A 14,372-nucleotide genomic window follows, 5' to 3' on the forward strand; every position below is an offset into this window, starting at 1 on the left:
TCTGAAGTCTCTTTTATATAGACCTTAGTGGTCCCCTAATACTGTATCTGAAGTCTCTTTTATATAGGCCTTAGTTGTCCCCTAATACTGTATCTGAAGTCTCTTTTATATAGACCTTAGTTGTCCCCTAATACTGTATCTGAAGTCTCTTTTATATAGGCCTTAGTGGTCCCCTAATACTGTATCTGAAGTCTCTTTCCCGAAATTCAGTATTGGTGCAGAATGACAGCCACTAGAGAAAATATTATGTTCATTACTTTTGTGATGGGCAACATTGCCTAAAATATATTTTTTGCACCTGGTGTTTACCTGCATTTTGAATTCTTTTTTTGGGAACAATCAATAATACATCATTTATATTTTTAGCACAAATACAAGATCAATATATGTGAGGGACTACTCAATGCTTGGCACCAATGAAAGTTCCACTTCATTTGCTGTGAATGGAAGCACTTTTTGAGTTGTCAAGAGAGGACCTTACACAGCTTAAAGGGCTACTTCACCGATTTAGCATTAAGCATTGTATCGGTAGAAACCCAGTAGTATTTTCGAATGACCGTGCTTCCCTCCCTCATGTCCCCCTGAGACGAGAGATCTCTGTATTGTGGGTCTGGAAAAAATCTTCCGATGACGGAAAATGAAGATTTTTTTGACCAGAGGCAATGGACTACAGCCAGTAGTAGTAGCTACTTCTGCATGTTTTCAACCAGCCCATAGGGGGTTTGACAGTAGTTAACTCTCTCAGCAGCTTTTGCAACAATTATGTGCATTCAAACCACCCGCACATACATTGGTACAGATCGGAGAATATGCAGGACACTTTATTACAGACAGAATACTCAACACACTACGCGAGCTTCGCCCGCCTGCTATGGAGACCAGCAGTGTTGCTCCATGCCTCTGGCCGGTAAAGGGACATCATCAGCGGGGAACATTGAACAAGTGCCGGTGCATATAATGTGTGTGCACTAAATGTAGCCTGTTTCGTATGTTGTTTTCATATAATGTCGTTTTTATATATTTAGGGCCCAAGCGCCGACAGCGGCGAAGGCCCTATTGAAACTGAAGGAATTATTACAGCAAATTAATCGCCTTTTTGAGGGGCTTAACGTATTCAAAAACTCACCAAATTTGGCGGTCGCATCAAGTCTGGTGAAAATGTACGTATTTTAAGGGTTTCGGGAATAGGCGCAAAAAAATGGCTCGCTAGCGTCCCCTACAAAGTTACAATAATTGAGCCCCTGCAGTGCGTTTAACGTAGACTAACTAAACTTGGTACACATATGTAGCATGTCAAGACGTACAAAAAGCTCATTGGAGCCATACCCTAAACCCAACAGGAAGTCCGCCATTTTGAATTGAAAGTTCGAAATTAGTGCAATTTTGGCCATTTCCACGTCGTACTTTAACAAACTCCTCCTAGAGATTTAATCCGATCAACTTCAAATTCGGTCTGTGCCAGCTTAAGACGTTAAAGATGAAAAGTTATTAAAAGAAAAACTTTTCGTCATAGGGCATGGCCGTGGCGGTGCGGCCATTTTGTGTGTTTCGCCATCGAAACAGGAAGTGGGTGTAACTCAAGCGTACATTGTCCAATTGGCTAGAAACTTTTCATGATTCATAACACTGTAACTCTGAGGATATTTACCAGACAAAATTGACTCAAAGTTATAGCGCCCCCTAGTGGCAACAGAAAGTAGGCCTAAAAGTCAAGGTGCTATACTTTACATGTGATTCTGAGCCACCCCCTATACTGTAACCACACCCACTTACTTAGACCACGCCCCCTTTCATAACATTTGAACCGTTTAAGGTAGAGTCTTGTGTGCAGTGTCATTGAACTCAGCAAAGACTTCCTTTTTTATTGGTAAAGGTTTGCCCCGACCCCTATGCTTTGGGCACGCCCCCTTTCACAGCTAATGAACTGTATGACGTAGAGTCTTGTGTGAGGTATCTATAGCCGTTTTCCGACCGGAGGGATTTTTGCAGTTCCTAGAACATAAAATTCCTAGAACCCTTTTTTTCCTCGTGTTCCGACTGGACCAATTTGGGGATTTTTAAGTCCCTCTGACTGCAGTTCCTGTAACTCTTTCAGCTCCTACTTCAGAGCAGGGTCTTTTCGCTGTTCCCTTTTCAGCATAGGGACCTAGATCAACGAGGGTCGAGTTTCCGGTACAGACAGACCAACAACGGGACAATTTTAACAATTTTCGCCATCTTATTCATCACTAAATTCACTTCTGACAACGTTTTAGGCGAGAAATGAACTGTTAACATTTCGAATATCGGCAGTCTTGCAAAAATTTATTCCGAATTGACAATTTGCTTCAAAGTTTTCGGAGGTGAGAAGCTCCAGGAATTGAGGCTACAGCCGGCAGGCGCCTGTCCCGGCCGCAAGCTCGCCGCTCAGCCATATCCTGCTCAGAAACCCCGCTGTCAGCTGGTGGTCTCTCAGACCGCTCTCGTAAATAACAGGCTTTTATTTGGCCATGGACGGTTCGTTCGTTTAAATATCACAACACATGTCCATCATAAGATTAAAGGGAACCTGTGGTTAACGGTCTTGACAACCTCGACACACACACACACACACACACACACACACACACACACACACACACACACACACACACACACACACACACACACACACACACACACACACACACACACACACACACACAAACACCCCCCCCCCCCCCCCGGCGAGGCGAGAGAGAGATACCCGTTTCGGAGATATAAATTATGACAAATATGCTATATAAATTAGATTCAGTATGTAGTTCATACTTTTTTGGTATGTATTTGTTTTCTGATTTTAACGCTATAAAGACTGTTGCCGTGCTTGCATTAGGCTACTCCCTTACCCCTCCTATAGTCCCTATGGCCATCTGGCCAGTGCGAATGCAAATTGAAAAAACGGTTTTGGGGGAGAGTAGTTAGTAGAACTGCTTAGAAGTGGACTTTTCCTATAATACGTTCCTGTAACTACCTGGTCGGAAAGCAGCTATTGAACTCAGCAAAGAGTTCCTTCTTCATTGGTGATGGTTTTAGGTTATTGGCCCGCCTCCTATGCTTAAGCCACGCCCCATTTCATAACATTTGAACCGTTTAAGGTAGACCCTTGTGTGACGTATCATTGAAATCAGCAGGGAGTTCCCTTTTCATTGGTGATGACTTGCAGTAACCCTGACGCGGGCAGAGGCGCGAGTGCCTGTCCAATGCTGCTTGCAGCTTTAATTTAATTTAATTGTGTAACCACTTGAGCCACGGTGAAACATTGTTTTGTGTATATGGAAATAAAACACACTTGAGTTGAGTTGACTGTCTCACTGTCTGTCTGTCTGTAAACGGTAGGCGTGGGAGTGTACTCTAAAGCAGCGAAACAAGTGCATTCTGGGATTTGGTGTCTTTCATCCACATGAGCCAAAAACACATTTTCTGGCTTTTCTTGGCCTAGAAGCCACCAATTTCTAAAACAAAAATCACATTTCTACTACATTAGTGACCCAATTTAAAGAGATATTCATCTTTCCAACAGTGAAATTAACTCCAAGTCCTCTTGGGTGAGGAAATGCAACGACTTCTAGATGTATGAGGACATTACATCCAGACAAAACAATTATCTTCAGGTATTTTAGGTAAAATTGGTTAAAAAAGCAAGAAAAAAGAAAAAATGGGTTGTTCTGGTGACCAAGGGGTTTAAGATGCTGACCATGTAACTGCATCCAGTTGGGGAGCTTTATTGCATGTCATCTCCCTCACTCTCCTCCATGTTTCCTCCCTGTGTGCCATCTAATAAAAATGCTTGAAACGATTGTAAAAAATACTATCAAAAAACAATGAGCCTTGGGTGTTGAGGGATGTAATAATGAGAGTAGTTCAAACCAATAGCAGTGGAGGATGATGTCACAAGGTGATTGTGCACTCGTGTCACATCTCATCTGAACAATGATTTCACTGGCGTACTGTGCTAATTAGGCTTAAGGCTGTCTACACCGGAGTGATTCACATTTACACAGAGAGAGAGAGAGAAAAAAAAAAAAAAAAAAAAAAAAAAGAGAGAGAGAGAGAGAGAGAGAGAGAGAGATAACACTTGTCCATTAGCAACCTGTATGACGCCCTTCCACCAGTTCCCCAATCTCTACTGCTTATCCTCCTCTCTTCCGCCCCCACTGACATACTGTCACCACTGCTTTTCAAATCACTTTACTCAGTCAGAATAGAAAAGGCCTTTCACCAAAAAACCTTTGCTACAGAGGCCACAGAGATTTTGGGGGGAGGGAAGAGAGACATTTAGAGAAAGTGAGAATGACAGAAAAAGATGAATAGCAATCCCTTATCATACAAATATTCACAAGGCCAGAGAGAAGTTTGGTGTTTGCCAGCAAAATTGAACACACAAGAAAAAAAAGAAAAAGAAATCCGTAACAAATACAAAGCAGAAAATTCAGGTAAAAGCAGAAACTAATGAAAGAAATGTATGAAAGTTGCATGAAACGTTTTGATGAAAGTGTACTCACCAGCTAAGCATCACTGGGGTGCGGGGAGGGGGGCAGAGAGGGCTGTCTGTCCTTTTCAAACTGATTCTGGAAGAAGGGAGAGAGAGAGAGAGGAGGGGGAGGGGTGAGTCTTTCACTAGCTGCTCACCTCCCTCTCATAAGCAGGGTGCAGAGCCACAAAGAAGTGCTGGCGCTCTCGTAAACAAACCGCCAACTTTTCAATGGAGCGGAGGAGGCGGAGCAGGAATGGCATTTAAAGGGAGACTTCATGCGGTTGGGGGCTGAACAAAAAGAGGGACCTGCGAGATGCCTTTACATCAAGTGAAGATCTAACTGGACAATAACAAACCACAAAGTTCAATACAGTTCAAACACATTGAACCTAAACCCCATATACCATAAGAAGCCCTGTATTGCGCAGAAAGCAAAATACGTTCAACTGTAAATTAACAATATAGATGTAAATGAGGAGCCTGAAGCCAACGTGGATACTAATATGCAGAGAACACTGTGGGTTCCAAGCTTTTTGATCTCAAAGCCACAGAGCAAATTGGAACAAATGGCCCTGGCTGGTTTCTACGGCAACCTGAAAGAGCAGCTCAGACCTGCCATCCCTCTTACGGCGTCAACCGCCGTGATATGGCTGCCGTTTCTTTCACTTCCACACAGAATGGCAAAAATGAATCAAAAATGGATTGATTATTGTGATCGCTCCAGTAAGAATGATCGCTTCTGCTTACACATACAGTACAATCAACTGTGCCTTTGTCAGGATGCTGCTACTCATTAGCATGAATGCAAAACAGCATTTAGCAGATGCCTTTGATTGTATTTAGGGCTGCAGCTAATTTCATTACTGATAAATGCTTTTTTCAACAAACTCATTTGCCAATTAGTCTATAAAATGTTAGAAATATTAATTATTTACAATTATGTATTACAATTGAACGAATTAATTCAAATTAATTTACAGTGATATAAAACAGAAAACAACAACAAATTCTCACATTTGAGAAGCTGAAACTTGAGAATACTACATTTTGCTTCATTAATTACAATTCATTGATTATGAAAATTGTTTAAATTAATTAAAATACGGTTCAAAGTTCTTCTATCAAATTCTCCAGCTCAATGCCGAGACTCTGAACAGTCACAAAGACAGGTAGACAAATGCAGTTAAGGGGATTTTCTATGGAGCTAAGCTGGGAATTTAGGGCTGAGCAGCGGGAAGTGTCCGCTCAAACAGAAAAACTCCCCATAATCTCCAATGTCAGTGTGGGATCAGGCTTTATCCACTGCAACAAGTGAGGAGGAAGACTTCTCATAAACTGCTTAGTTTTATTCTCTTTCTCTCACACACACACACACACACACACACACACACACACACACACACACACACACACACACACACACACACACACACACACACACACACACACACACACACACACACACTGACCTCTACCCCAGACAAACAAAGTCTGGGACTACTCAACCCTGCTCAAATTCAGTAAAACTTTATCGACCAGATCACGGACAGGCATGTGTGATGCAAATGACACCACAGAGCTGTGGTTTCATAAACACAATACAGATAACATCAGAACCTAAGCTTGAGGCCCATTCATCATGTGGATTAGCAAGTTATCCCGTGACGACTCTCTCCATCCACGAGAGGGACGTCAACAGACTCTTTAGGAGACAGAATCCCAGGAAAGCTGCTGGACCGGATGCTGTCTCCCCATCAAGCTTGAAGCACTGCGCTGATCAGATGTCTCCTTCTCAACTGTCTCCTTCTCAACTGTTTTCTTCAGTTAAAGGGTTTTCTGGGGGAACATGTCTGTACCAAATTTCATGGCAATCTGTCTGATAGTTGTTGACACACTTCACTCTAAACCACAAATGTGAACTTTATGGTGGAGCTCGAGAAAAAGTCAAAAGATCACCAAAGTCACAAGGATTCAACCTCTAGGAACCATGAATGCCTGTACCAAATTTCATGGTTATCCATCCCACATTTCAGTCTAGCCTGACCAACCGACAGACTGACATTGCCATCCACGTCACTAGCGTGGCAAATAGACCTTTTTACAGTAGACAGTTTGGCATGTCATGGCAGCAAAAGCACTGGTGTAATTGATAAAAATGATTGCATTCAATTTAGGTAATCTAGTTCCAGAGTACTGGTAATGTCCAAACGGCCTAAAAAAAGTTAAAATGCTGGAGATAATCATGGTAACCATGGTAACTGGTCTGAATCTACATTGAAAGGCAAGAAACATCCCCTCGCTCTGATATTAACATAATATAATAATATGCATTTTAGTATTTTAGATCATCAGGGGATTTATTCATTTTTGCTTTTTTGTTATTACCTAATTATCACACACACACACACACGTGTGTGAAATGCTCTACAACCAGCGGCCCTTCTGATAACAGTGTGAGGCAGACAAACCAGTCATGAGTTGCAGGCCACACTCTTGTGTACTAATCTGGAGCTCTCTTTTAGATCTGTCAAAAACTTGTGAAATTCCACAACATCTCCCTCATTTCGGTCCATAAGAAGTGTTTATCAACGATCGCCATCAGATCCAGCAGTGAAAATCAAATTCTCCTAATTAAGCTCCAGTTACTGGTAACTGCATTAGACAATTTAATGTAAACATAGCAGGAAGTAGGTGAAGTGGAGACTTACAAAACAGCAGGAGTCACAAAGTAACACACACACACACTGCCTGGAGCTTTCCAGTTTACATCAGACTATAGCAGGGTGCTGGTGCTAAACAAACTTTTTTTCTGAAATAAAAAAAACAAACAGATTCTAGTTTTTACTGAACAAGGACACACTGCATGATATCAACTAAATCAGTGGCACTCAAAACATTTTGTTGAAAGAAAAAGTTGTAGAGTCATAGAAACCTCTAATATAGTCAATGTGTTGTCTTACAATGTTACCACCAGTAAGGGTAACTGTCACTGAGTTTTCTTCCCAATCACCAACGACAATATTGCTCTGTGTGGCTGGAGTTCAAATGGCGGTGGCTAATAAATACATTTGTTTTCAAACTGAAAATAGTTCTTAAATAAAATTGTTCAAACTAAAAGTTAATTATACAAAAGGACAACATTTTTTCCACGTATCTTAACAGATGTCAATTGTCTGTCAATTCATTGATTGATTGACTGACCAACCAGGCCTAATGGCAACTCTAACCTGTGGTGGATGTTTTGTAAAATTCAGCCTGGTATCACCAAATTTTTTAAGTCATTTTAGTTGTTATCACAATTCAGTTTTTGCTTTTCGCATGTCATATGAGGCCATTTAATCTACTGACTTATATCGCGACGTAGTATAAAGATCAAAAAAGTTTGTGTGGGGAGGAGGTCAGGTCAAGAGACAAACACGTATAGCTTGGTAAAGCCTTGAGAAGCCAACATGGCTGATAACATTGCCCCTCAAATATGTTGGTCCAGTTGAAAAATGTAAAACCTCCATAGAAACTTCACTCAGAATGCAGCAGAAAAGTTCTGAATCGCGGCCGGGTTGGCTCAGTGGGTAGAGCAGGCGCACATATACTGAGAGGTTTATGCCTCGACGCAGAGGTCCAGGGTTCGAAAGCCGACCTGTGACAATTTCCTGCATGTCTTGCCCCTCTCTCTCCCTCCCCTTTCTCACTTAGCTGTCCTATCAAAAAATCTGAAAAAAGCCCCAAAAAATCTTTAAAAAAAGTTTTGAATCACCTGACAAACAATGCATGCAGAGCAGAGATAAGCAATCATCCAGTACTGATCAGGATATAGAAAAACGCAATCACATCCTGTTAACAAATCTGAAAAACAATGGCCTCCACTTAAACTATTAAAAGCCCAAGCATGGTGGAACAACAACACTCCCCTAACACTGGAATCTTAACAATTCACAGCCTCAGGACACATCTAGACTAAAACAAACAACAAAAACAAACAGAGAAGCATTACGTCCGAGGCAGTCTAAGTGAGAACAGACAGGATGCTGTAAAAAGGCTAATGGCAATTCAAAAAATTAAGGCTATTGGTAATTGGTAATATTGGACCCGGAATGTAATCAGAGATATTACCATTACACAAAAAATAAAAAGGCTACCCACCCCCAAAACAAATCTCTCCTGATGCCCATAAGGACATTTTTGCTTGATGTAGTCATTCCCGCTGTTCATACTGGCCTCTCTTAGTCCACAGGCTTGCACCTTTGACTTTAAGAGCCAGATATTTTCTAATGCAGTTCATGGTCTTTTATACTGATGATTTAACCCATTCCATGCCCATCCAAGCTTTGGAAGTGCCCCAACTATTGCTACGTTCACACCGCAAGTCTTAATGCTTGATTCGGATTTTTTGCTCAGATCCGATTTTTTGTTTGGCTGTTCACATTACCTTTTTAAAATGTGGCCTATATCAGATTCCAGTGTGAACTGTTTGCGGTTTTGAACTGACCCGCATGCACAAAAGAACAATGACATCAGACGCAGCACGCTGTTGTAATAAAGTTAGGGAAGTTATGGAGGAAGTAAGCATTTTTGCTTTTATTTCAAAATGTTTGTGTAATGGCAGCCGTAATATTAATGAGCAGGTGCTAAGGAGGAGAAGAATGAAGACAAAGAGAGCCAAATTGGCTATTTTGGCCTTTTGCGGGGTTATGGCTACAAATTCACTACAGAGGTCTGTGTGACCGGACAACCGATTTGCACGTCAAGACCGCTACGGGCCTCCACCAGAGTTTCCTCTGGCTTTGCCCTGCCCAGGCAAAGTTCACCATCTTTCGGTCCTATCGCACGCGCTCACGCTCTACCTCCCCGACGGTGCGGGCAAGACGGGCCGGTTGTGCGCCCGACCCCGAGGGACCAGGATCCCACCTCAGCTGGTGTGAGCCGGCCCTAACTTTCATTGCGCCATGGGGCGACCCTCTTACTCGCGTGCGCGTTGGACTCCTTGGTCCATGTTTCAAGACGGGTCGGGTGGGTTTACGTGAGCCGATCCCCGCCCTGGTGATACAACACTGCTGGGGTGCACCAAGGACAGTCCGCCCCGGTTGACAGCCGCACCGGGAGCAGGGCCCCCCCCCCCGGGGAGAAAGGGCGCAGCGAGGGTTATTGACGTAAAAGTCGCATCAAATCCGACTTGGTTGTTCACACTGCGGGGTCTGATTGAGGAACACATATGGAAGTGGCCTGAATCTGATTTGAAAAAATCAGATCTGGGCTAGGTTTGAGTGTTCACACTACTTCTGAAGAAGTCTGACCTGGTCACTTGACCCCAAAAAAAAAAATCTGATTTGGGCCACTTTTGCCTGCAGTCTGAACGTAGCCTATCAGTCACCTTGTCTATGCATACAATGAATGGAACGATTGGAACCCAGGACACATTACATTGTTTACATCCCAAACTAATAAGTCATGTCAATTCCATGTATATATCACAGAATCACTGATGTAAAGCCCACTGTGAGAGAGAGAGAGAGAGAGAGAGAGAGAGAGAGAGAGAGAGAGAGAGAGAGAGAGAGAGAGAGAGAGAAAATGGCAATTACACTGGTTAAATAATATAACAAATCCAAGAGGCTGTCTCACATGGCATGGCATTACACACAAGACACACATGCTGCTTCCTAAAAGGTTGTCTCTTACAGACGAGACGGTTTAACTTGCACAACCTGAAACCATGGCATCGCATCGACAGGCAAAGTCATCCATTACCCTTGTTATTCTGCTCCGTCCTCTTACAGGCCGGGTTTCCAGCCCAGTTTCATATGTCCTTGGCTTTCCATCATAGCACTTGACACCTGTTTATATATGTCCTGACCTCTAACCCCGCACCCCGTTCTCAGAAACCTCCCCAGGTTAGAGGAAAGGTCACTTGTGTTATTGCAAAAGTGGTGACAAATAGCTAAAAGGTTACAGCTGAGATGTAAACGGGGACTGAATGTTAAAGACCACAGAGGGAATAAAAGCATCGCTAATGTTAATGTGGACAGGCCTGCTGTTTGTGTCCATGCACCCACACATCCACACCTCCATGGATACAGTATGGTAATTGTTATATAAATATATGCATTTTTGTACTTCAAAACCAATTTCAGACTTAATGTATGTCTTTCTATCTGATTGCTCACTAAGCTCAAGCTTCTTTCATAATAAAGTGGCACCTCCATTAAAAGAAGCCCGAGGCTCCAAATACATCTGTTAGTTTTAACGCTACAAACTGCACGACTGACCAGCTGACTTAGAGAAATGCTATTTAAATGCATCAATCCTTGTCTTATACCTACAGACTGTATTTTACCAGGGCAGGGTGAAATACTGAATGTTAATGATGGACAATGTTCACAATAGTTGGTGTTTTTGGTGGTACAAAAGAACGTTATTATGATCTTAATATGGCCTTCATTTACTTGAACAAATGTTTCTTAAACTAATGCTGAATTTCTCAAAGACCAAACATATTACAGTAATTAATTTAATTAAGAATCTTATTTTTGAACTATCAATTATTTTTGTTTATTTTGTATCAACTTTAACAGATTGAAGATTAACTGAGTAACCACAATAACTTTTTTACTACAAATAACGTAGTTATTATGATAAAAATGTATGCTAAGAAACCAATTGGCTTAATTACAATTTTCATTATTGTTTCATACAGTCACCATTGCAATAGGCAGGATTACAAATGATTTAAAACCAAACATAAACAACACATTTACAACAATTATCGTTACATATTAGGAGTCATTGTATGCAGCTGTCAAGCATATGGTAGCTAAACTAGCATGGCTAGCTTTTTTAGCTAAATACTTTATCCTGTACTAGCCACTAAAGTTACCCCTTTGCAGGGCCTATACAATGGTTGGGCTATCAACATTCCTAGCTTTAAAACTGACATGCTCAAAGAAAATGTTTAAACCGCCTCTCTTTTCACACGTCCTCCTTTTCTCTTACCTTCATTTAAACTTGCGTCATGCAACAGTTATTAATAATGCCTGTGCACTTGTCTCGCGTCGTGTTGACGATGGCTAAATGCAGTCCGTTTGACATGGCATAGCTAAAAGAGCACAGGTGTAATCAATACATTAATTATGGCTGCATGTCATTAAGCTATTTCCAGTTCCAGGGTCTTGGTATTGTGCATGACTCACTGTTAGAGCTTACTGGGTCACCTGAATGCAAAGAAGAATTGCTAACGAGAACAAGCTAGCACCTGGAAGAGGGACAGAGGAGGACTCTGGAGGACTGTACCGGTAGTTATTTAAAAGTTGTTGATAATGATGACGATGATGATGACGATGAGGAGGAGGAGTTGGCTAAATGTACTGATTTACAGTAATTAGTTGACCGAATTTTCTGAAATTTTGTTTCTTTTAGGTTTCTATGTCCTATTGACATTAATATGATTGTGAACCAAAACATTTTAGTCATCACTTTTATAACAGACCGTAGTCAACTGGGACTGTTTGGTGTTTGTATGTTATGCCTCATGTATTAGGCCTACTTATTTACATTTAACCAAAATGCAAAATGTTGCATGTATTTGAGCACATAATGCATTTATCCTGTACATATTTTCTGATTTATAAGCATTTGCATTCAGCCACAGAATAGGCATTAATAATATCAGAATATATATCATTTATCACCAAAATATATATAATTTATCACATAGTCTACTGCAGCCCTAGCAGGATTTTTACTTTATTTACTTGCTGTTATAAAATTCTAAAGAAACATCTTTTCATAAGATTAATATAGAATTCGGTTATAGCAAACAATGCAACAAAGAACTAAAATAAGAAAAGAATGACCATGAAAGTAGGAAGACAGACATCAGAGAGAGGAGATACAAAAGACCTGCAGCATGTTGGACGTTCCTTTTGATCCTGCTGTGTCTGCGTGTGCAACTTGTGTGAGTGCATTTACTCCCCTGGACCAGGTGTTTGCTGTGGGATAAAGTCTTTCCAACAGAGTCTTCATGTGGCCCTGTGGCTCTTGATTAGTCTGCTACTCAGTACATGTGGTTACACAACTGGGTGTCTGTTTATGTGTGTGTGTGTGTGTGTGTGTGTGTGTGTGTGTGTGTGTGTGTGTGTGTGTGTGTGTGTGTGTGTGTGTGTGTGTGTGTGTGTGTGATGGAACATTTTATATGTGTGTATCCATGAGTGCTTTGGGTCTTTCCACTTCTCTGTTTTTGTGTCCTAGAGTGCTTGTTTGTGGGAGAGGCTGTTCACATGCGTGTCTGTAAGTGAACTTGGTCGTTCCAATTACAGTTTGTTGTGTTGGTGCAGAGAGAAGTGCATAGCGGGGGGATTGAATTGTCTGCGGGCAGACGGCAGCAGGGACCTCAGCTTCAGACCAACATTATACTTATTGAGCTGAATATTGATCCACACATCCAAATTGTGCAGCAGCCAAATGGCTGCGCCAGTCTTGCCAAGCGGGCAGAAAATGATCTGGATTCATTTTACAGCACTTGACACAAACATGGAGAACATGAGATACACTGTAGTGTTCAATTGATGGGTCCTTTTTGTGAGGCTGCTGAAGTGTGTCGCACAATAAATTTATCATAAACAGGTTATTTTTCAAGGCAATAAATGGTGTAGCTTATACTGCCTCTGTGTGCTTAACCCCCAATAAGCTAAAACAGCAAACAGGATGTGACTCCTGAGTGTGGTTTGAATGAGTGACTGCATGTATGCCCATATTCTGCTTTACATTCAAACAGCATTTTCTTTAGCACAAATTTACATAATGACACACTCAGGCGTAGTCATGAACTGCACAAGAATGAAAAACAAACTAGAGTTTAACATCAATAAAACATGGGGCCTTCAAAATGTTTGTGCTCATATTTATGCTCATTTTCAGGTTCATAATTGTATTTAGAGGTTATATCAGAATAGGTTTACATGGTTTAATTTTCAAAAAACACCATCATTTTGTTGTACTGCACATTGCTGCAGCTCCTCTTTTCACCCTGTGTGTTAAGCTCTCTGTTTTAGCTACCGAGTGAGGCATCTCACTTCTGTACCATCTTTGTTGGGAGTCGCACATGCGCAGTAAGTAATGCTAGCTAGACAGTTGCAGAGTTTGAGGGCGTGCCACGCTAGCAGCTAGGTGAGCATTATAACGTGTGTTACAAAGTGACGCATGTTCGTCACGGAAGTAAAGGCTGGACTACAATACAGCTGTTTGGAGCAGTTGGTGAACAGAGTTTTCTGTTGGAGATGGCAAGTGCCTTTGGGGTGGAGTTTGGTTGTTAAGCCAAAAAGCACAATATGAGCACTTTAAAATAGTCTAATCCTCACACTTGCTGGAGGAAAATGAATCCTTCCTTTGCATTTCTTTTCTATAAAACATGGAGAGAGGTCTTCGGGAAATTGGTTCAATTGGCCAAGTTTTAATTGCTCTTTCTCGTCAGTTAGTATGGGCGATGGTTAATGCTGTCTGGAGACAGAGACATGTTATGGGGTTATACAAGAACACGCCGATAGCAGAAACAGCTGATCAGTCATGTGAGTTAAATGTTTCGTCAGAACTTATTGGGCAAAGGCCTTTCCATATCCCATTTAGCGCATCAACTGTTTTTCACCAAAGGAAAAAACAAACTGAATGAAAATAATTGAGAAAGTTTTATCAAATTTTTCCATTTCCATACAGCTTTTTTAATGCAAAACTAAAAAATGTGCGTTGAAATTCAAATAGAAACGCGTGTATTGCCTGTCACTTGATCAGTGAGTAGTTCTGAGTCAGGATCTCCGGTGTTTGGATCAAGCATTGGGTTGAATGAAAAATAAGGTATGTTAATGAAGTGGGATCCACCTCTTTTTTTGTATAT

At 41.4% G+C, this 14,372-nt stretch overlaps 1 protein-coding gene across 7 annotated transcripts in view; it reads right to left on the reverse strand.

Moving 5' to 3' along the window:
* sema5ba (sema domain, seven thrombospondin repeats (type 1 and type 1-like), transmembrane domain (TM) and short cytoplasmic domain, (semaphorin) 5Ba) overlaps window positions 1-14,372 on the reverse strand; it is a 192,876-nt gene that overhangs the window by 153,890 nt on the left and 24,614 nt on the right. For 5 of the 7 annotated variants that reach the window (XM_039817944.1, XM_039817941.1, XM_039817945.1 and 2 more), the window contains exon 2: window positions 4,524-4,589. The exons of 1 other annotated variant lie outside the window; for it this stretch is intronic. The gene's annotated coding sequence lies outside the window, so the exon portion shown is untranslated. Of the gene's footprint in view, window positions 1-4,523; window positions 4,590-11,479; window positions 11,583-11,676; window positions 11,753-14,372 lie in introns of those variants that run through there. One more of the 7 variants, XM_039817942.1, reaches the window with a different exon arrangement.

The sequence above is a fragment of the Perca fluviatilis genome, chromosome 12 (assembly GCF_010015445.1).
Source record: "Perca fluviatilis chromosome 12, GENO_Pfluv_1.0, whole genome shotgun sequence".
In the NCBI taxonomy this organism is placed as follows: domain Eukaryota; kingdom Metazoa; phylum Chordata; class Actinopteri; order Perciformes; family Percidae; genus Perca; species Perca fluviatilis.